At 32.1% G+C, this 24,759-nt stretch overlaps 1 long non-coding RNA gene across 1 annotated transcript; it reads right to left on the reverse strand.

Annotated features, from left to right (window-relative positions):
• Positions 1–9,481: 9,481 nt before the first annotated feature.
• Positions 9,482–11,858, reverse strand: LOC120083556 (uncharacterized). Its single transcript, XR_016531347.1, has 2 exons — positions 11,633–11,858; positions 9,482–9,861 (listed from the first exon to the last, which is right to left on the reverse strand). It is a non-coding gene; the product is annotated as an uncharacterized LOC120083556 (long non-coding RNA).
• Positions 11,859–24,759: the final 12,901 nt, after the last annotated feature.

Consider the following 24,759-nt stretch of genomic DNA (forward strand, 5'->3'; position numbering starts at 1 on the left):
AAAGAGGTATCATTGGCCATTCCTAATGAGCTACCTTCTTGTCTGAATTTTCGTATTTATTAGTCAATGATTTTTCTAGACTTATACCTGTTAGGTTTTATGCCTTAAAACTCGTAGATAGTAAATGTAAATAATTGGTTGTCATCAACAAAATGTTATTGATGTTATTTCAATAAGTATTATTGATTGTGTTGTGTGTGTTTTGCCTTAATAACCCTAAATCCAATAAACTATTTGTCTTAATAATCCTAAATCCAATAAACTAACATCCTAGGTTGTCTTATGAATCTTGAACCGTATGTGGAGACATACAGGGATCAATGTTCAAGATACAGCTTAAAGGGATTATAATATAAGGATAAGATTGGGTACCTTATCTTGGTATAGATACGACCCACTTTGTATTTGATACAAACGCAATAATCCAACGCGTTTGTGTATGTGACATGCGAGTGCAGGTATCATATATAAGATCGAACTGCGAAATAGTAACTACTAGATTTAACTTCGTTGACTAGTTAGGTTTCTATTTCAATAGGATGACCTAGGCAACTTAGTCTTATCCTGAGTATATTATGAACTCCTGTTTACGAAGGATTGTCCTTTGATTTGTATGGGTGAGACTGGTCAGTTCGCTGACTCAATAAGTCTACTATTTTGGGGACAAAACCGAGTTGGGAGCTGGGAACATAATAATACAAGATGGATTTTACTCCTTCTCGACTTTAGGGTAAGTAGATGAGCGTTCCCTTAAGTGATGTCTCCTGAACTTGAACAAAGAGCCCTACCTTCTCACTGGCCAGAGAGGGGTTTCTATTTAATGGTTGGACCATAATTACGTTGTTCATTAGAGGAGCATTGTTACTCAAGGGTACAGAGGTAACCTAGGGGTAAAAAAGTAATTTGACCCAGCTGGTATTACGAACATTCGTGAAGGACTAACTTGCTATTATTGGTCTTTGTCTGTAGACATAGAAATATATCTGTAATGAGAAGAGTGCAGTTGTAGATCTTTAGTGGAGTGTACCCACAGTTAACGAATATTGATTAATGTGGTTAATGAGTTTAACCAACTAATCTCATGTCATTGGAGCTTCTATTTGTAGGTCCATGAGGTCTCTTTTCTAGCTCGTAAAAGAAATTGAGGTAATTATGTCTTGAATTGAGTTTGAAATGTTCAAATTCACTTAGAAAAATAGTATAATGTATAATGATACATTATAATATAAAGTTTATATTTTAATTAAACTTTATAAAAATTCAATTTTAGATATGATTCAAAATTAATTTATGGGAGAATTAATATTTGAAGGAGTTCATATACCAATTTAATATGAATTGGATTCATATTAAAATTATAGGTTATGAGATAAATATAATTGAATATGATTCAAGTGTAGACTAAATGAAATATTTAATATTTAATTTGATAATTAATTAATTGGAGAATTAATTAACTAAATTGAATTAATTGAATTAAAACTATAGGTTATATGAGAGATATTTCATTTAAATATGACTTAAATGAAATCATTAATTAAATAAGATTTAATTAATTATTAATTAAATTAATTAAATTAATTATTAATTAAATTAATTAAATTAATAATTAATTTAATTAGTTTATTTGATTTTTAATTAAATCAAATAACTTCCACATAGGGGAGTTATATGAATTGTGGGATGTATATCCCACGTTTTCTTCATCTCTCTCTCCATTTGGTTAAGAATTTTGCAAAACGTATGTTTTGCAGGTGACTGTGATTAAACACACAGAAACGTTCTGTGAACAAATTTTTCAAAAAATTCTCCTTTGTTTCCCATTATTCTTTTGCTTCCCACAAAACCAATACCGAAAGTTCTCAGAGAATAGGAAGGTAGCCTAATGGTGGTGTTCAAGAAATCCCAAAGGAGAATTGGTCATTTCGTCTGAGTCATCAAACAAATATGAGTTTTTGTTTCCCTTTCTCTGTGCTTAACCTAAAGTTTTTTTTTTCAGTAGATTTAATTTTGTTAAATCTCTGTGATATTTTGTGTTTTCCAATGTACTGGTATTTTGTTTTCTAAATCAATTTCGAGAAAAAGTCCTGATATTTTTTCGCTGCATTAGGGTTTCTATCCCTACAATACCACCATAGATTTAGAACCTAATCCCAAAATAGAGTACCAGTAGAACCCAAAAAGAAACTAGGAGCATGAGGGCGGTTATTTGAAAGCAAGTTGTGAAAAAGAAAATTTGAGTTTATTATGAATATTATAATAATAAATAAATTCTCACTGCTTAATGTCCCAAAATTCATGTGTCACCCTTCATGTTGTTCATGTGCTTTGTAATTATTCATGCTTGATGTCGATGTAAGTCTACATCTTACTTGCCACTTTGCCTATAAATAGTGGTATTTGGTAGATCTTAAAATCACACATATTAGTGAGAATTCCACTTCAAAATTCTAGTAATTTTCATATTATCCAATTTTATAATTTTAGTTATTTTATGTTTTTAGTTATTTTATTTTATATTATATTTTGGATATTTAATATTATTATATAAAAATGTTATTATATTATATTTTCTCTATATCCGTGTTCTCGTCGTGCTCCTCAATTTTACAATACATTCTCAACACGAGCTACTATCATTTTTTCCGCTAAAGGTGGGTCCTAAAGGTATGTCGATTTTTTTCTCTTCGTTATAATTAATAAATTTAATATTATATTGCATATTCAATATCTATTAAATTTCTAACATATGTACAATATTTTATGATAGTACTGCAATGACAGATCTCACAAATTTAGAATCAGCCGCCCTTGATATTAACGGCAATAATTATTTGTCATGATACTTGATGCCGAAATCCACCTAGATACTATGAATCTTGGGGAGACTATTAAAGAAGGAAACACGACATCCAATCAAGACAAAACAGAAGCTATTCTTTTCCTTCTTATCATCTTCACGAGAGATTGAAAATAGAGTATCTTACAATAAAAGATCCTCGTATCTTGTGAAAAATTTTGAAAGAGAGTTATGATCATTAAAAAAAATTATTATTTAAAATCAGTTCGAAATTGTTGTTATGCAAAAAGAAAATTACTGATGTTGATATGTTAGAGAAGACATTTTCTACATTTCATGTCTTGAATATGCTCCTGCAGCAGCAATATCGAGAGAAAGGTTTTAAACAATATTCTGAATTAATTTCATGTCTTTTCATGGCCAAACAAAATAATGAGTTATTGATAAAGAACCACAAATCTCGACCAACTAGAACAACACCATTCCCTGAAGTGAATGTTGTGAATGTTAATAATTGTGGTCGTGGTCGTGGTCGAGGAAGAAATCATTATTATTTTTGTGGTGATCGTTCTAATCATTTAAATTTCAAAAGAACCACACAAAATGATAATCACAAAGGAAAAGCTCTACAAGATAAAAGTTCAAAGAGTGTTGAAAATAAGTGCTTCCAATGTGGAATGACTGGATATTGGTCACGTACTTGTCGTACGTCAAAACACTTAGTTGACCTCTATCAAGCCTCCTTGAAGGAAAAAGGAAAAAATGTAGAAGCAAATTTTGCATACCATGATAATGATATATTTGACCCATCTTATATGACAAGTTTGGATGTGGCAGACTTCTTTGAATCTTCTAAAGAGAAGATTATCAAGTAGTTCTTTTGATTTTGAGAATATCTAGACTTAATGTTGTTTTTTTTAATTTATTTATCTTCATGTATTTTTTTAACTGTTGTTTTTCTTATTGTAATTATTTTCTTTTAATGAAGAAACATGGATCATTTTAATATGTTGAGTGTTTCAAAATTGAGCAAAGAAGATCTATGTCTGCAGAAAGTGCAACTACACACACAATACTTACAAATAAAAAAATTGCTTTTTCAAATTGACAATGCTGAAAGCAAAAGTAAATACAATATCAGGTTTTGCAAACTTGATCGAAGATTTCGGAAAAGTAAATATTATTTTTTCTAGAGGAATAAAATTTACAATTGACAATGCATTGTTCTCTAGTCAATCAAAGAGAAATCTTCTAAGTTTTAAAGATATACATTGCAATGGTTATCATATTGAGACTGATAGTAAGAATAATATGAAATATCTATATATCATATCCACTGTCTCAAATGAAAAACGTATATTGGAAGAGTTGCCTATTTTATCTTTTGGATTGTATTATACTCATATACGAGTAATCGAAAGATATGCAACAATGAACTTGAAGTTCATGAATCTAGATATATTTATAATTTGGCATGACTGACTGGGCCATCCAGGATCTATAGTTATGAGGAGAATTATTGAGAATTTAAATGGACACCCATTGAAAAACCAGAAGATTCTTCAATCTAATGAATTATCGTGTGATGCTTATTCTCAAGGGAAAATGATAATTAGACTATCACCAACTAAAGTGTGGACTGAATTACTTATATTTTTAGAACGAATTCATGGAGATATATGTGGACATATTAACCCACCAAGTGAACCATTTAAATATTTTATGGTATTAATAGATGCATTCAGTAAATGGTCACATGTGTGCTTATTATCAAGTCAAAATCTTGCATTTGCAAGATTACTTCCTCAAATAATTAAGTTAAGAGACAATTTCCTGATTATACAATTAAGATCATTCGTCTTGATAATGCTGGTGAATTTACATCCCAAGCTTTTGATAATTATTATGTATCAATTCGGATAATTGTTGAACATCCTGTAGCTCATATTCATACACAAAATGGTTTAGTAGAATTATTTATAAAATGCTTGCAATTAATTGTAGGACCATTACTTATGAGAGTTAAACTTCGTATAGGGATATACTATTTTGCATACAATGTCACTTCTACGCATTAGGTTGGTAGCTTATCATAAGTACTCATCATTACAATTAGCTTATGGTCATGAGCCAAATATTTCTCATCTAAGAATTTTTTAGTGTGCAGTATATGTTCCAATTACTCCACAACGCACTAAAATGGGTCCTCAAATGAGGTTAAAGATATATGTTGGATATGATTCTCCATCAATTATTAATATCTTGAACCCTTAGGATGATGTATTTATTGCACAATTGGTTGATTATCATTTTAATGAGACAAATTTTCCAACATTAGGGGGAGGAATTAAGAAATTAGAAAAATAAATTACATGGAATGCATCGTTATTGTTTCATTTAGATCTCCGTACAGATCAATGTGAAATAGAAGTTTAGAAAATAATTCATTTGCAAAATATAGTAAATCAATTACCAGATGTATTTATAGATGCAATGAAAGTAACTAAGTCACATATACCAACTGCAAATATTCCATAAAAAATTGATATCCCAATACAATAAGTTGTCACTAATGAGTCTGGAACACGCTAAAAGTGTGGTAGACCATTGGGTTCCAAAGATAAAAATCCTTGAAAACAAAAAATAATTAATAATGAAAAATACTTTGTTGAGGATTAAATACCCATAAAGAAATCATCAACATGACTAGTGAGGAAGGTAAAATACCTAAAGATAATAATGAGATTTCAATAAACTATGTCATATCAGGAAAAAGATGGAATGGAACTAATGTAACTATTGACAACATTTTTGTGTATAATGTTGCTCTTGATATTATATCTAAAAATGAGGATCTTGAACCAAAATCTGTTGAAGAATAACGATATAGAAAAGATTGGCTTCAGTGAAAAGAAGCAATCGAGGCAGAATTAAACTCACTTTCAAAACGTCAGGTTTTGGACTAGTAGTCCGAACACCAGAAGGTATTAAACCTTTGGGATACAAATAGGTATTTGTGAGGAAAATAAATGAAAATAACGAGGTCATAAGAAAATAAATGAAAATACAAATAGGTATTTCCTCAAATTATGCTGAAATTCTTGCAATTCATGAAGCTAGTTGAAAATGTGTATGGCTAAGGTCAATGGTTTAGTACATTCGTGAAACGTGTGGTTTGTTTCCTAATAAAAATCTTCTAACAATATTATACGAAGACAACACAGCTTGCATAGCCTAAATCAAATGATGATATATTAAAGGAGATAGAACAAAGCATATTTCACCGAAGCTTTTCTACACTTATGATCTTGAAAAAAATGGCAACATCACTATACAACAAATTTTTTTGAATGATAACCCGGCAGACTTATTTACAAAGGCATTACCAACTGCAACTTTTGAAAAATTGTTGCACAACATTAGAATGCGACGACTCAGAGATCTTAAGTGATGTTTTCATGAGGGGGAGTAAATATATTGTATCCTTTTTAGAGTATATATTTATGAAATATGTAATCTTTTTCCTTCATTGGGGTTTTTCCCATTGGATTTTTCCTAGTAAGGTGTTAACTAGACATATTTTATATATATATGGGCATCTAAGAGGGAGTATTATGAATATTATAATAATAAATAGATATCTATTGCTTAGTGTCCCAAAAGCAGGTGTCACCCTTCATGTTATCCATGTGCGATGTAATTATTCATGTTTGGTGTCCATGTAGTCCACATCCTACTTGCCACTTTGCCTATAAATAGTGGCATTTGGTAGATCTTAAAATCACACATATATTGGTGAGAATTCCACTTCAAAATTCCACTAATTTTCATATTATAATTTTATTTATTTTATTTTATATTATATTATAGATATTTAATATTATTATATAAAAAAATTATTATATTATATTTTCTCTATATCTGTGTTCCCTTCATGCTCCTCAATTTTATGACACAGTTAGAGTTATCGTTTTTAATTTTCACTAGTGAAGGTGAGAATGTCGAAAGAACATATTAATCACGTAGTTGCCTAATTAATATGTTTTTGTTTGGATATTTTCATCCAACTTCGAAAATTAACCAAGCATTAAATTCGAAAGCCTAATATTAGAGATGTGACCTAAACGCATTTGTCAATTTTTAAAAGAGTAACATTGGCCATTTTTCTTTGGTTTTAAAGATGTATCATTGGCCATTCCTAATGAGCTACCTTCTTGTCTGAATTTTCGTATTTATTGATTAATAATTTTTCTAGACTTATACCTGTTGGGTTTTATGCCTTAAAACTCGTAGATAGTAAATGTAAATAATTGATTGTCATCAATAAAGAGTTATCGATGTTATTTCAATAAGTGTTATTGATTGTTTTGTATGTGTTTTGTCTTAATAACCCTAAATCCAATAAATTAACATCCTAGGTTGTCTTATGAATCTTGAATTGTATGTGGAGACATACAGGAATTAATGTTCAAGCTATAACGTAAAGGATTTATAGTATAAGGATGAGGTTAGGTACCTTATCTTGGTGACACTATGGATATAGCCCACTTTGTATTTGATACAAACGCAATGATCCAACTTGTTCACATAGGTTACATGCGAGTGCTAGTATCCTATGCAATGAGTTTATATAAGATCGGACCGCAAAATAGTAAGCACTAGATGTAACTTCGTTGATTAGTTAGGTTTCTATTTCAATAAGATGACCTAGGCAACTTAATCTTAATCCTGAGTATATTATGAACTCCTGTTCATGAGGGATTGTCCTTTGAATTGTATGGGTGAGAGTGGCCAGTTCGCCGACTCAATAAGCCTACTATTTTGGGGACAATATCGAGTGAGCAGCTAGGAACATAATAATACAAGATGGATTTCACTCCTTCCCAACTTTAGGGTAAGTTGATGAGTGTTCCCTTAAATGATGTCTCTTGGACTTGAACAAAGGACTCTACCCTCTCACCCTCTTACTCGCTCGAGAAGGGTTTCTGTTTTATGGTTGGACCATAAATAGGTTGTTCATTAGAGAAGCATTGTTATTCAAGGATACAAAGGTAACCCAAGGGTAAAATAGTAATTTGACCCAACTGGTGTTACGAACACTCGTGAAGGACTAACTTGCTATTATTAGTCTATATCCTAGACACAGAAATATATTTGCTGTAAGAAGAGGGCAGCTGTGGATCTTTAATGAGAAGTATCCACAGTTAACGAATATTGATTAATGTGGTTAATGAGTTTAGCTAACTAATCTCATAGCATTGGAGCTTCTAATCTATAGGTCCAAGAGGTCCCTTTCTTGCTCATAAAAGGAATCGACGTAATTATATCTTGAATTGAGTTTGAAATGTTCAAATTCACTTAGGAAAATAGTATAATGTATAATGATACATTATAATATAAAGTTTATATTTTAATTAAACTTTATAAAAATTCAATTTTAGATATGATTCAAAATTAATTTATGGGAGAAATAATATTTGAAGGAGTTCAAATATCAATTTAATATGAATTGGATTAAATTAAAATTATAGATTAAAATTAATGTGTATTAGATGCACATTAAAATTATAAGTTATGAGAGAAATACAATTGAATTAGACTCAAAAGTAGGCTAAATTAAATATTTCATATTTAATTTGATAATTAATTAATTAAATTAAATAACATTAATTGAGTTAAAACTATAGATTATATGAGAGATGTTTTATTTAAATATGACTTAAATGAAATCAATAATTAAATCAGATTTAATTAATTATTAATTAAATTAATTAGATTAGTTTATTTTATTTTTAATTAAATCAAATAACTCCCAGGAAGTTATATGAAATATGGGATGTATATCCCAGGCTTCCTTCATCTCTCTCTCCATTTGGTTAAGAGTTCTACAAAATGTAAGTTTTGCAGGTGATTGTCATTAAACACACATAAATGTTCTGTGAACAAATTTTTCTCTCCAAAAACTGCTCCTTTGCTTCCCATTATTCTTTTGGTTCATACAAAACCAATACCAAAAGTTCTCAGAGAATAGGAAGGTAACTTATTGGTGGTGTTCAAGAAATCCCAAAGGAGAATTGGTCATTCCGTTGGAGTCATCAAACGAAAGTGAGTTTTTGTTTCCTTTTCTCGGTAGGATTTAATTTCAAGTATGCTTAACCTAAAGTTTTTTTTTTTTAATAGGTTTAACTTTTGTTAAATCTCTGTGATATTTTGTGTTTTTCAGTGTACTAATATTTCATTTTCTAAATCAATTTCGAAAAAAAAAAGTCCTGGTATTTTTTTGCTACATTAAGATTTTTATCCCTACAATATCACTATAGATTTAGAAACTAATCTCAAAATAGAGTATCAGTAGAACCCCAAAAAAGAAACTAGGAGCATGAGGGCAGTTAGTCGAAAGCAAGTTGTCAAAAAGAAAATTTGAGCTATCCCAAGTCATTAACCAAGCATTAGACTCAAAAGCCTAATATTAGTTATTCCTTAAACTATTTCAAAATCAACCAGAATGTTGTTGCTAATATGAAAATATGGTCACAATTGTTAAATGTATGGTCGCTTCAATTGAAATTAAGGACTTGTTTAGAATGACTTTATTGCTACAGGTAATATGTCTATAGATTCAAATTCACCCATTAGAATTGTCTTGAAAAAATAAACTAAAATGTTATCAAAGATTTGAAATTGAAGATAAAATGGATATTTATTTTGTTAAAGAAGAAAGAAGTCTATAGAGAGTCTAAGTTATGACAAAAATATTGCATTACAGAAGAAGAAGATGCAAATTCAGGGGATTGATCAGAAAATTGGTTACTGTTAAGGCTGTTATTATTAGTAGTAGGAGAAAAATGGAATGAGGGATTTTGATGTTGAACTAAGGTTGGAGATGATTGCTGCATTTGAACAAGTAGTTGTGCTTCACTCAGTTGTGTTTGGAGTTCAAATAACTGATTTTGAAGGAATGAGATTGTTCTAACGCACCCGTAAACCGGGTCATGTATTCGAGCACTTGCTTCGTATACCAAACTATTCACTGCATCTGTTCTTTGATGAACTGGAAGTTCCTGTCATGTAAATACTATTTCATGGTCACGTGCCAAATTCTTGATATTTTTTTTTTTTTTTTTTTGTGTGATTATATAATGGAATGCACACCTAAGTATTGTTCTCACTTATATATTTGAATGGCATCATTACTAAGATATAAGACATTAGGATAGGCTTCATCATGTTTGATAATTTAACTTATCTACATTTCACCTATGTTTTGGTGTTTCATCTTCTACTTTGTAGAAATGTTCTCAAAATCCAAATCATGTTTTTGAAAACGAAAAGTAGTTCTTCAAACTCGTTTTTATTTTTTAAATTTGATTAAGAATTCTAATATTTATTTTAAAAATATATATAATATTTCAAAAATAAAAAATCAAAAGATTTCCAAATTCCCCCTTGTTTCTTCATTTGTAAACAAGGCTTAATTTTTATAAACATTATAAAACACTCTTTTCTAGATGCATATTTTCAACTTGAAATTTAGAAATAGTTTATAAAAAAATTGAAAAGAAAAACCACTTTATTTGTTTCTTATCTTCAATTTTTGAAAAGAAATTTGTGTTATTGTATAAGTATATTTCTCATGAAACGAATTATAATATTAGAAATAAGAAAAATAACATTAGTTGAGGAAATTTTTTAGTATGTATTTCAAAAAGAATTTTCAAGTAAAAACTTTATGTTCAAATATTATAGAATAAAATGTTAAATGAAAAAAAAAATCATTTTTCTAAAGCCATTTAAAGAAAAGGAGAGATGAAAACTAAAACCTAAATGGAAAAATTGACGCTTCACCCATCATTATAATTAGAAGTTAAAGTGAGCATAACTCAACTAATATACGGATGTATTAGTGACTAAGAGATTTATGATCTAAATCCTACTATTCTCATTGTATTAAAAAAAAAATTATCCTTTCAATCTCAAATTTTAAATAATAAATGTGTTTGGTTCATGAGGCTTTCAAAATATATCTTTTTAATCCCTAAGTTTTAAGAATATGTACATTTTTAATCCCTAAGTTTTAAAATAGGTTGTTTTCAAATAAAGAAAAATGAACAAACTTATTTACAAATATACCAACACTATCTATTAGTGATAGATCGTAGACCGCAATAGACATCATCTATCAGTGTCTGTACAATTTATCGCTGATAGATAGTGACATTTTGTTATACATGAAAATATTTTTTAATAATTTTACCATTTAAAATAATTACCCCTTTAAAATAAGAAATCAATTTTAAAAGATTGTCCTTTCTCTCTCTTCCCATTTTTTCTCTCTCTCCACTTCTTCCACCCCCTTTCCCTCTTCAAGATGCCAAAGAAAGAAAGAATGCATAAATAGAGAACCCCATTTCAGATGACTTTTTTATGATTTTGAAATGGGCTTTTTTTCTCGTTTGATGAGCTTAGAAAATGGGAAAAGAGACAGTAGATTGAAAAAAATAATAATTTTTTTGCCAATTTAAAATGTCACATGATTTATAAATCTATTCTTAAAATCTCGAGAATTGAAAAAAAAAACTATATTTTTTACGAAAATTAAAAATACTTAGGTATTGCTTAAGTTGAACCTATTTTTATGCGACCTAAATAGCTATTTAATAAAAATTAAATGATTAATCTTAAAAAGAATTGTGTGTGAAGAGAAGGAGAGCATGGAATTATTGTACCTAATCATTGTTCTTTTTGAGTTACTAAGAAGTATAACTTAAGATACACCAAATATGGTTGAAGAGAAAATAGTGATACGGTTATGAATTATGAGAGAGAAAAGACCTGTAACATTTTGCTGAGATTGCTAGCACCAAACACCTTATGAACAATGGAGAATTTGAGAGGATCGTGAGGAGGAAAATATGGAGAAAATATGCAATCTTTTGAGCAACGCCGCCTTAACTGCTTACAAGAAGCACAAGGGGATGAGGAAGAACGGGATCTTCTCATTTTCTAATTTTTTTTTTCAAAAAGAAAAAAAAAACTTTTTTTGAAAAAATTGATTCATAATTATTTCATCTTCTAAACCATTTTATATCAAATCCAAGTGGTGTGCTAACCATGTCTTTATCCTACACAACAATTTAATTATGTTTTTATATCCTTTACCCCACCAAATATTATTAATAATAATAATAATAATTCAAATTGTCAAACTACGTGAGACACAAACCAAGAATTATCTCCAATAAAAATTAAAAGGAGGTGGGACCAAATCACACTTTACAGATTTATTATTATTATTAGTTAAAATTTACAAAATTACTGAAAATTACCAAATCCGTCACTCCAACCCACAAATAATCTAAGAGGATAAATGGCTAAAAATAATCTAGAAGTCGGAAGTTAGATTTTTTATCTCTTCTCCACAACTCGTTACTCAAAAAATCTAAGACGATAAATTATGATCAATTTTAATATAACTTAATGAATAATATATCATTTATCATTTTAAACGTCGATGGTTTGATCTCACCTTATAGCTATATTAAACTAAAATGATGAAAATTTAGACATGTGTATATTATTTTGATGAGATAATTACTTATCAGTCCCTAACACATCTATATACCAGCTATGCTCGTTTCGACACATTCTTTACTCTAAACTTGAATAAGTTTTGCAATTTTTATCTCCCAATAAATTTTTTTTATTTAAAAAACCATCAAATGAATTGCTTTTGTGCATTTAATGAATATATAGTAAATTTTTAGAACAAAGTTAACGAAATGTAAAATGCAAACAACACCAAAGCTAAATTTTTATTTAATTTTATTGTAAATATCTATTTTAGTGTATTGGCTTAATTTCGTATCATGTTTGATTTTTCTTTTTGTTAAAATTAGTAAATTTTAAGAATTTGTTTACTTTTACATTTGATTAAATTTAGTGGATGGAAATTGACCATCAAAAATAAAAATACCAACACATATCTAACTTTAGGATTTAATTAGGTATAATTGAAAGTTAAATAATGAGCATAACTCAAGTAACATAGTGTTATTTGCACTATCAACTTCGAAGTCAGATATTCGATTTCAATTTATATCTAGTAAAAAAAATTAAAAGTTAAATAAGAATATTCGTGGAGCTAAAAATAATTAGAAATACCCTTAATATATATAATATATAAAAACTAGGGGCGGATTTGACCACCGGTTACCGGTTGAAGTTGGAGTTGGAGTTGGCGGCCGTGTGTGCAACTTGCATTTTGGGTGCTAAGCGCTAACCGTCTGCGAAGGTAATTGGACACACGGATGGTGCATAACTTTGAGATGACAACGATGTCAATGTCTTTTTGGTGAAAATTAAAATACCTATTGATCAAAAATCTTAACCACTTAAAATGAACAATAATTAAGTCCTCTAAATATCAAGATTCAATGAATAAGTCACTTATGATTACAACCTCAACCTTCATATTCATTAAAATTCTTTAAAAAATATATATCTCAAAATGTAAGAGATAGTAGTCCATATACTTACGAAACATCTCTTTTACAGGATTTTGAAATGACATTTATACGAGAAGTTGTAATGGTGGCAAAATAGACTAAATATTTTATAAACATGTCTTTGAAATTTGTAATTTTGCAAATATAACCAAAAAAAAACCTTAATGACAATTAATTAAAAAAATCATCAAAGTGAGCTTGCTCAGTGAAATTAGCATATGCTCTATCCTTAAAGGTCGGAGGCTCAATCTCCTACCTCACAATTTGTTGTATAGAAAAATTACCGATATTTGCACAAAAACCTAGCAATTATATCTAATAACAAACAATATGAAAAGATTTTAAGAGATGCAATTAGTAACTTATTTTTGAAGTAAAGCATGTGTGTTTTATTTTATCAGCATAATATCCCTATTTTATTTTATAAGCACGATATTTCAAGTGTATTATTAGTATATCAGATATAAGACAAATATATCAGACACCAATCAGTGAATACTTAAAGTAAGACATGAGTGTATCAACAGGATATCCAACATCAATCAACATTCTAAGTGTATAATATGTATATCAAACAACAATCAACATTCAGTCAGAATAGCTAAGAAAAAGGAAGAAAAAGGTTGACAAATGACAGAGAGAAAGCAAGAGACAGAGGAGCTTACGTGAGAAAGGTATTTTCTTCTTCCTTTTGCTTTTCGTATATCAATATGTGTAATTTCATTTTTCTTTTCTCTTGTATTCTTTATAGAATGAATTGGTGATTTATATACATCAATTGAATATATAAAACGACAAAATGGAGAGGAATCCAAGTTAACAACCTCTGTCCTTTTTGGGTGTGCAAGTGACCGGGCAGTTGCTTGGTTTACCAGAAACAGTTTGGGGAGAGAGATGGTCCATGGTGGTGACTGAGTTGGCTCCAAGCTGGCATTCTTCTTTTGTCAAGGGAACTGAAGTGTCATCCTTGTCATCCCCCCTCAAGTGAGAACTTAATTGAGTTAGGCCAAGCTTGCTTCGCAAATAAGAGAAAGTTTGAACTGGCAGTACTTTGGTGAGATAGTCTGCAAGCTGCTCAGTTGTAGGAACATACCGCACGTGGAGTTGATCACTGAGGACGAGATCTCGAATAAAATGCACATCAATTTCGATGTGTTTAGTTCAAGCGTGGAAGACAGGGTTAGCAGCCAATGTACCGGCTCTCATATTGTCACACCAGAGAATGAGAATGCTGGTTGGAGAGAAGCCTATTTTAGTGAGTAAGTTGTGAACCCAAATGATTTCAGTAGCAGCATGAGCAAGAGCTCGGTATTCAAATTTTGTGCTAGAGCATGCCACGGTTGCTTGTTTCTTGGAGGACCAAGATATAAGAGTGGAGCCAAGATAAAGACAATAGGCAGCAGTGGACTTCCTATCATCAAGGTTTGAGGCCCAATCAGCATCAGAATATGCTGAGATGGTGAGGTATGGATCAGAACAGATGGTTAAGCCAAGTTGTGGTATTCCAGCTAGGTAGCGAAGGACTCTTTTGGCAGCTGACCAATGTACATCAGTTGGAGCTTTTAGAAATTGGCTTAACTTATTGACAATGAAGGCTATATCCGCACGGGTATTGGTTAGATATTGAAGAGAACCAACTGTGCTACGATAGAGAAAAGGATCGGGGAGAGGTTTACCTATGTTGATTGATAACAAGGTGTCAGGGGCAGCAGGTGTTGGACAAGGTTTGACATGCTGAAGATTTAGCTTGGCTAATAGGTCAGTGATGTATTGAGCTTGGTAAAGGTAAAGACCTGTTGGTGTATAGTTGATTTGAATGCCAAGGAATTTGCTAAGTGTGTCAAGATCTTTAAGGGAGAATTGTTTCTAGAATATTGATACAAGATGGTCAATATAGGTTGGATCACTGCCTGTAAGGATTAGGTCATCTACATAGACAAAAAGCATGGTAATAGATGATGAGGTTCGCATATAATATAGGAAGGTGTCAAGGGAACTTACTTTGAAGCCAATGTGACAGAGGAAAAGTTTTAGCTCATCATTCTAAGCTCGAAGGGCTTGTTTAAGGCCATAAATTACTCGATGGAGCTTGCAAACATAATGAGGGTGAGTTGCACTTTCAAAACCAGGAGGTTGAGTCATATAAACGGTCTCTTTGAGTGTGCAATTGAGGAAGAAATTATTAAAGTCTATTTGACGAAGTGGCTAGTGATGAGAGACTGCAAGTGTGAGGATGATTCTGATGGTGGAAGGCTTGACAACATGGTTGAAGGTGTCAAAATAATCAAAGTCAGGGTGCTGATGGAAGCCTTTGGCAAAAAGGCGTGCTTTATACCGCTGAATTGATCCTTGTGCATCACGCTTTAATCTGTAAACCCATCTGTAGCCAACTATAGTGGAGGTAGAGGGAGGAGGGACTAGTGTCCAAGTGTTTGTGCACTGCAGGGCTATAAGTTCTTCAACCATTGCTAGTTTCCATTGTGGAACTAATAGGGCTTGAGAAACAGTATGTGGACCGGCTTGAGTGAAATCAATAACAAGTTCTGCAGACCAGACTTTGGGCTTAAAAACACCTGCCTTACCCCTGGTGATCATAGGATGAGTGCCTAGTAAAGGCTGAGCTGAGACTTGCTGATGTTGGAGAGAAGGCTGTGGAGGGGAATTTGGTGGTGGTGAGTCTGTAGGAGAATTTGGTGAGTAGTGTAAGGCCTGAGATGGAGAGAGGAGTGAAGAGCTTGGAGATGGTAAACTAGAGTTTGAATGTGGGGTGGTTAGGGTCAACAAGGGATCAGGACAATGATGTTGGTCCTGAGATGGATGAGAAGGGTGGGCAACTGGTGATTGACACGGTTGGGGCAAGTTTATTGATGGTTGAGGAAACCAAGTAATGATTATAGGAGCTGAGATGGGAAGGTTGGAGGGCCGGTTATTGGCAAAACCAGTTTGAAAGGGGAAATCCTCTTTATTAAACACCACATGGCATGAGATAATTATTTTACCATCATCAGTGAGGCAATGGTACCCTTTGTGCATAGGCGAGGGACCAAGGTACACACACTTCTTGCTGTGGAAGTCAAATTTGTGAGACTGATAGGGCCGTAGATGTGGGTAGCAGGCACATCCAAACACTCTGAAGGATGTCAGGTCCATTTTCCTCCCAAGTAGTGCTTCCATTGGGCTAATATCCTGAAAAACAGAAGAAGGAAAGCCATTAATAAGGAGCATAGTGGTTTGAAAAGCATACGACCATAGATGCAGAGGCATCCTAGCTTGAGCAAGGAGTGTTAAACCAGTCTCAATAATATGCCTATGTTTGCGCTCAACACGACCATTCTGAGCTGATGTGTGAGGACAAGACAATCTGATATGGATTCCCAGCTGTGTGCACATGTGAGCAACAGGTTGGTATTCCCTTCCTCCATCCATTTGCAAGGTCCCAATAGTTCTATTAAACTGTGTGCGGGCAATAGCTTGGAAGTTTTGAAAGGCAACTGTTGTATCACTCTTTTGTTTTAGGGGATAAAGCCAAGTGAACCTGCTAAAATCATCCACAAATATAACATAATATCTATAACCGTCTGCTGACAGTATTGGGGCTGGTCCCCAAAGATCAGTATGAACTAACTCAAAGGGTTGTTTAGCACGAGTAAAAGAATCAGGGAAGGGTAGATTATGTGACTTTCCAAATTGGCATGCTTCACAAAAGAACTTTTCATTAACAACATGTTCCAGATTACATCCACTAATCAATTTAGACAAAATTTTAGAGGATGGATGGCCTAATCGCCCTATGGAGAAGTAGTTTGGAGACAGTAATACTGGTTGCAAGAGTTGAATGTGAGGAAAGCTGGTTGGACCAATTTGTCAAGCAAGCACCTAAGGGTCCTGAAGTGGAGGGTGCTTTATTTATCAACTGGTTGACATTGTCTAAAAGGTAGAGTCCATCTTTAATCGTCCGGTCGGAAGTGCCACCCCCGAGTCTTTGTCCTTAACCACACAAAAGTTAGCATGAAATTAAACCACAACATTATTATCATTTGCTAATTGGGTACACTGACTAGATTTTTGGTGATTGTAGGTACATAAAGTATGTTTAGTAAGGACAGAATGCCATTCTCAGTGTGTAATTTGGAATGTCCTGATTGAGATATACTAAGAGGAGTACCATTACCAACAAGAACTCTGTCATTACCTGTGTAGTTGGAGGAGGATTGAAGGAAGGTTGGGCTGCTGGTTACATGTGTTGAGCCTCCACTGTCAACATACCAGTTAGGGTCAGCTATTATTTCAAGGGAGGCAGCTGTTAAGTGAGCAATTAAGGCTAAGAAGGGCTGTTCTTGGTGTCTATTTGATGGTAGCTGAGTAGATTCAGCTCGAGTATGAGTCTGTCTAGGATTATTGAACTCTTTGTTGTACCTGAAATAACAGATATCAGTTGTGTGGCCTATCTTTCCACAAGTTTGGCAGGTAGGCCTGGTTGTAGATGCATTATTCAATCGACCGCGCCCTCTACTTCTTCCTCCTCCACCTCTATAGTTTGAGGACTGATTGTATCCATAGGTGTTTTGATGGGAGTTTGATGGAGAATTAGGACTATTTTGTACTACATTTACTAATGGAGAGTTTGAGGATATAGACATATTTGTCATACTAGTAACACCAGTCTTGATAGCCAACTGATACTCAAGTCTCTTCTCATAAGATAACAGGTCAGATTGAAGATCAGACCACTTGGTTGGGCCTTTGCTTTGCACAGCTACAACAACCGGATTGTACTCCTCATCCAGGCCAGCCAACACTTGAGAAATAAGGTCAGAAGGGGACACTGGTGAACTTGCAAGAGCAAGACTATCAGCATATTTCTTCATTAAGGTTAAGTACTCACTCATCTTCAGGGCAGCTTTCCGAGTTTGTTGAAACATTCTCTTCAGGTAGTTAGTTTTAGCCCTCGATTGGACTCCAACAAGCTCTTTGACATCTTCTCATAACTCCCTTACTGTTTGGTGTCCCATTACATAGAGTTATAAAGCCAACCTAACAGTAGTTGATCGACTGCTATCCATGCATCATAAGCTGGATTGGGTTGTAGCTCAGCTCCTACTGAAGTTGCAAGGCTTGGATTAGCACAACTTTCACCTGAGTTTTCATTTGTTTATCTAACAATGAAACAATTTGGGCAGGGGTTTTCTCTGGTTAGAAAGCCTTCCAGAAGGTAGCTTCTGAGGATTGGCCATGCTAGGTTTTGCCAGAGGAGAAAATTGGACCTATCCATCTTAATGGATGCCACCTGGTTTAGTAGCTGATTGAGGGGTGGAATTGTGATGTTTCCACTGTTAACGATTGCAGGAAAGGTAGGTTGAGGGATAGTAGGTGGATTAGCCATTTCAGGATCGTTATTCGCTTACCAAGAGAGTAGCTAGTAGCTCTGATACCAAGTCAGAATAGCTAAGAAAAAGGAAGAAAAAGGTTGACAAAGGACAGAGAGAAAGCAGGAGACAGAGGAACTTACGTGAGGAAGGTATTTTCTTCTTCCTTATGCTTTTCGTATATCAATATGTGTAATTATCCTTTTTCTTTTCTCTTGTATTCTTTACAGAATGAATTGGTGATTTATATACATCAATTGAATATATAAAACGACAAAATGGAGAGGAATCAATTTAACAACCTCTGTCCTTTTTGGGTGTGCAGGTGACCGGGCAGCTGCTTGGTTTACCAGAAACGATTTGGGGAGAGAGATGGTTCATGGTGGTGACTGAGCTGGCTCCAAGCTGGCATTCTTCTTTGATCAAGGGAGCTGAAGTGTCATCCTTGTCACGTTCAATTAGTGACTTATTTTGAAGTAAAACATGTGTGTTTCATTTTATAAGTTCATATATTCTAATTTTATCAGCAATGTATTAAATATAAGACTGAGTGTACATGACATCAATCAATAAATACTTGAAGTAAGAAATAAGTGTACTAGTAGTCTAACATCAATCAATCTTCTGAATGTATCAGCAGTATTCTAAAAACAACCATACTTTAATCATGTGGGGCATTTTGGACCTTCGATTCTTTTAAATGAGTTGAGTTTGTTGATTTTTTTTTTCATTTATGTAACTTAAAATTGTTGAGCTACAACTGCAACTAAAATGAAAATTTATGAACTTCACATCCTATTTGAGTAAAGTTATTGTGCCTATGTGATTGAATATGAAATATTAAAAAAACTAGCCAAAAACGAAGGTGATGGTGTTTTTTTATTCTGAAATGTTCATTAACACTTTATGAGGTTATTATGGACTTTCTAATTTTAAAGTTTCCAACTTTGAGTCGGTTTTTTCTATCTCTGCAGAGGTTAAAAATGAGTGTCATAAATGCAATATTATTGATAACTTGTAGAAATACAAGTTATTGTAGCTTCTTATTTAGAATAATCAGGAAAAAATAGTAGAAAATGCATTAACTTGAGAAAGAAATCATGTAAAAAGCTGAGTCTTGTGTTTAACACTTACAAAACTTATTATCCGAAAAAATTATAATTCTGGCCTTTTTAAATGTAAGATTTGGATGCAAAAGTTGAAATTGGCAAAGAAAGTTGATGTTGCAATGTTGAACGCATAAGAAGATTAGACCAACCTAACCATGCACGGAATGAAGAACCAAGCGTCAAAAAGAATCATGAAGCAAAAAGAAAAAAGAAAAACAGACGTGTGGGCGATGGCATGTCTAACCAGGGTGTAAATTAGGAGTTGATTTGAAAGAGAGCGGCTGAGTCAATGAACTTGTGATGCAAGGAATGGGGCGCAGTAAGGCATGAAATTAAATACAAAGTGTGTTAGATAATCATTAGAAAGAAAGTTGAAGAACTTTCAAGTGAAACCTATAAATAGCTCAACTCTCACACACTAAAGGTTTCGAGTTTTCCTTAATTTCGTCTCATCCGCTAGTTACTATGTTCATTCTTCACAAACACCATCATTTTTAACCTCTTTTTGAAGAATTCTGAGCAAGAGCTCAATCTTCACCTTCAATTAGAGTGAGAAAGTCATCATCCATCTTATAGTACAAATGTAGCAGCCAGCAATAAAAGCCAAAGGAAGCAAGACATTATGATTGGCGGATTGGCATTCTTACATTCTCAAGCATCTTTTCCTTTTTTTCCCCTTAAGTTTGTATTGAGATATTGACATTGTAATACACTTTTTCGTAATATAAATCATGATTTTCACTATTTATCATTCATCTATGTGTTCATTTTTCTCCATCATGAGTTGTTAAATTCTAAATGGGTTGGGAAGAGTAAACTAACATTCTCATGAATTTTGCTTAAGTTGAATTTCATCTGGTTTAATATGTGCTTAATCAATTGTTTGAATCCATCTGATCAATCGGTTTAAGTAGAAATAGCTAACTACTTGAGAAAGTAAGTGGTTCTGGAAATCGTTAAGTAAGAAAATGAGTGGCTTTAGAGATATTGAATCCATCTGATCAATCAGTTTAAGTACAAATAGCTAACTACTTGAGAGAGTAAGTGGCTATGTAAATCATTAAACAAGAAAAGAAGTAGCTTTAGAGATAAAGTTGTAAATCATTAAGCAAGAAAAGAAGTGGTTTTAGAGATAAAGTTAACTTTTTGCCTACTTTTAATTTAAGCATGCATCTTAGAGATCAGATTTATATGGCATAAAACACTAAAAGGTGATCACTTCATTTTAATAAGTTAAAGACATGAACGGATCCTTATGCCTAAGTCTGGTGAATGTTGGTAGATCTTCTTAACCCTACTTTATTCATTAATTCTTAATCACTCAACGCAAGCTATTTATATTTGTGTTGCATTTTCACCTTCAGCGCATCTCATTCCCTCATTCAATGCACAATCATTCACACACTCAACGCATCACACTTTCACTATCACTCTCTCCATTCACCTTCATCTTTTCATTTTATTGTTTTAAAACAGTCTCATTTTATTTGCACAAACCATCATCAATTAAATTGATTAAATTCTATTCTGTAAAAACCATTAGGACCTACAAAAATTAATTGCATTAAAGTCCCGTGTTCGACTCTGGTACTTGCCAGGACACTTCGATCAAGCTTCTACTTGAGTTTGATAGGAGAAAAATTGTGTAACTTAAAGAATAATAGAGGAATCAATTAACCATTTTAATCAACACTGCATAACACAACAATTAAATTTAATTTTTTGCTAAACTTGCAAGCGGCTCAATTTTATACACTCTTTAATACAAATTTATAACTATATTTTTAAAATTTTATTGAATGGAATGTCATGCTATTTTTTTTTTTTTTCTTGAATGATATGGGATAAAGATGAAAATGAATGGACCAAAATGGTCAGTTTTGAGTTAAGTTGGAAGAAACTAAGAGGAAGTTTGGCTCATCATTATGAGTTCGAAGGGATCGAATCCTATAGCAGAAGCACGTGAACACGTTTTCTTTTAATTATGTTTTGAATATACAGGAAAATATAAGGAACTTAAATACATTCTAATTAAGCATGCTTTAAACAGCGAAGAATTTAATGAAAAGAGAGTGATCTTTGAAGGCAATTCTTCAATCTTCTCCAAATCCTCATTGTGATCACGATCTCAGCAATTCTTGTACGTTTCACAAATAAGACACCACAACTACGTCTTACCCGCTATTCTTCAGCAAGGAAAAGGTTTGTGGGAATCTTTTTGGAAGAAAGAGAAGAGAATAAATTTTAAATAAACGTTTTCTCTGTGAATTTTGAGTGATGAGAGATCAAGAGAATTAAAAGAGAATTGAGAGTTGAGAGTTATTGTGTTTTTCCAAGGAGAACAATTATTCTGTCTAGTGTTTTCCAAGAAGAACAGTTCTTCTGTCAAACACAAATGCAGAACCATTCTGTATATTAAGTGAAAGGAATTAACTCCCCTTCCAGTCACATTAACTTAGTTAACACTCCCGTAACTGCTGAGGAATTATGTGATTATTTAAATTAAATCAATTTATTTTAATTTAATTTAATTTAATTTAATAATACTAATTAATCAAATTATCTAATCTTAATTAATTAAACATCACATATTTAATTACTATTACATTTGATCATATTTAAATGCATTTCTCTCTCATAACCTGTATTTTTAATGTGTATTGTATTCACATTAAATATAACTTATATTTTTAATATGAATCTCATTCATATTAAATTTAACATACAGTTTTAATATGTTCCCATTCATATTAGATTTAACTCATAGTTGTTGGGATTGTTGCCCTAAATCTTGTAGTTCTCACCGTTTATAAATTGTGTATGAATTATTTGTGCATTAACTCAATCCAATAAACTAAGATTCGAGATTATTTTATGTAACTAAAACATGTATATGGTTGACATACAAGTGGATTAATAACCTAAATGGTCTATAGTATATGGATAAGGTTAGGTGCCTTATCTTGGTGACACTACGGGTATGGCCCACTTTGTAAATGTTATAAGAGTTATAAAGTGTTACAAACGATTTGACCCTAATTGTTCATGTGGAGACATTCGAATGGGGGTATCCTTTATAAAGATTTTGTATAAGAACGGACCGCGAAATGATTAATCTTCTCTTATAACATCGTTAATTAAAGAGATTAACATTTCATAGAAGGACCATAGGTGACTCGACCTTAATCCTAAGTGAATTATGAAAATCGTCTATGAGGGCAGTCCTTTGATCTATATGAGTAAGAGTGAACATTTTTGTCGACTCAATAAGCATATCATTTTGGGAATTTATCCGAGTAAGAAGCTGGAAATATATCTACACAAGATAGAATTTGCTCCTTCCCAATTTTTGGGTAATAGATGAATTGCTTTCTTAAGGATTGATTCTAGGTCTTGAACAATGATGTCTTACCCTCTCACTGGCTCGAGAAGGATTTGGTTTATTGTTGGACTATAAACTAATTGTTCATTAGAGGGATCAGTTGTACTTAAAGAATTAGATGTAATTACGGGGTAAAATGATAATTTGACCCAACTGTAATTACGAGCGATTTGTGAAAGGTCGACTTACTGTTGATTGGTTATATCCACTGACACAAAAATATATTTACAGTGCAAAGAGTATAGCAGCGAGTCTTTAGTGTAAATACCTGCAGTTAATGAATGTTGATTAATGTAATTAAAAAGTTTAATTAATTAATCTCGTATCATTTGAGTTTCTAGTCTGTAGGTCCATTAGGTCCTCTTTGCTAGTTGACGAAGGATAAAACAAGATTAATTTATTTTGGATTAATTTGAATGTTCAAATTAAATAAGGAAATTAATTGTATAAGATACAATTAATATAATGTAAATAGATGCATCACAATATAAAGTTAATTTTGAATAAGATTCACAGTTATACTTAATTATATGAAAGAGATAAATATTTGAAAAAGATTAAATATATAATTAATATGAATGATACTCATATTAAAACTATAGATTATATGCGAGAGTTAAATATTTGAATAAAATTCAAATATAAATTAATATGAATAAGATTTATTTAATGATATATTAAATTTGATTTAATATATATTAAATTAATTAATTAAAATCACTCCCAAAAGGAGTTATCTTACAGTTGTGTGGAGGGGAGTTATAATTCCCCATCCATCACTCTCACTTGGAGGAGATTTTGCAGAGTTTGGAATACAGAACATGAGTTGATGGTTTTTCACTCTATCATAATTCTCTGTGCAATACTTTTTCTCTCTTTCTCTCAAAGATTTTAAAGAAACATTCTTCTGTAGGAAGTTCTTCCCTTCCAAAAGGTTCCCACATGCCTTGTTTCTTATCTTGAGAATAGCAAGGAAGACCCGCTAATGGTGTCTTGGTGCTTGTTCATGTTCTTGGAAGGAGATTTGGGTTTGAGGGAGAAGCTTACAGTACGAGGAGTTTATTCGTGAATTTCTAAGAAAAAAGCCTTCAAGGGTAAGTTTTCTCATCTCTCAAAAGCATGCTTTATGTTTGTATGTTTATCCTAGTTTTCTGTTTTTCTCTATTTTTCACTTTTTCCAAAATGAATTTCACTAACACGTGCATTCATGCACTTCCGCTGAGAAATTCGATTCTTTCAATAGTTATAATGTGAATCTCATTCATATTATTTAATATTTGAATCTTATTCAAATACATTATTCCTCATATAGTATAATTTTCTAATCTCATCAAGTTAACTTTATAATGTAATGTATCTATATACATTATATTGATGGTATCAAATACAATTACTATAAGAAAAGCCACCTCTCTTGACGTTTGCAATTTTTATTACTTGACTTTTTATGAAAAAAAGTCAAGAAATGGGTGATTTTAAAGAAAAAACATCAAGAATTATTTCGAGAAAGTTGAGGTTTTCGAAAAATATTGTGCTTGATGTTTTAAAAATGTCAAGTTCAATTAATAGTTTATTGATATTAGAATATATAGGGCAG

Source organism: Benincasa hispida, chromosome 8 (assembly GCF_027475165.1).
Source record: "Benincasa hispida cultivar pf3 chromosome 8, pf3_genome.v1.1, whole genome shotgun sequence".
Lineage (NCBI taxonomy): Eukaryota > Viridiplantae > Streptophyta > Magnoliopsida > Cucurbitales > Cucurbitaceae > Benincasa > Benincasa hispida.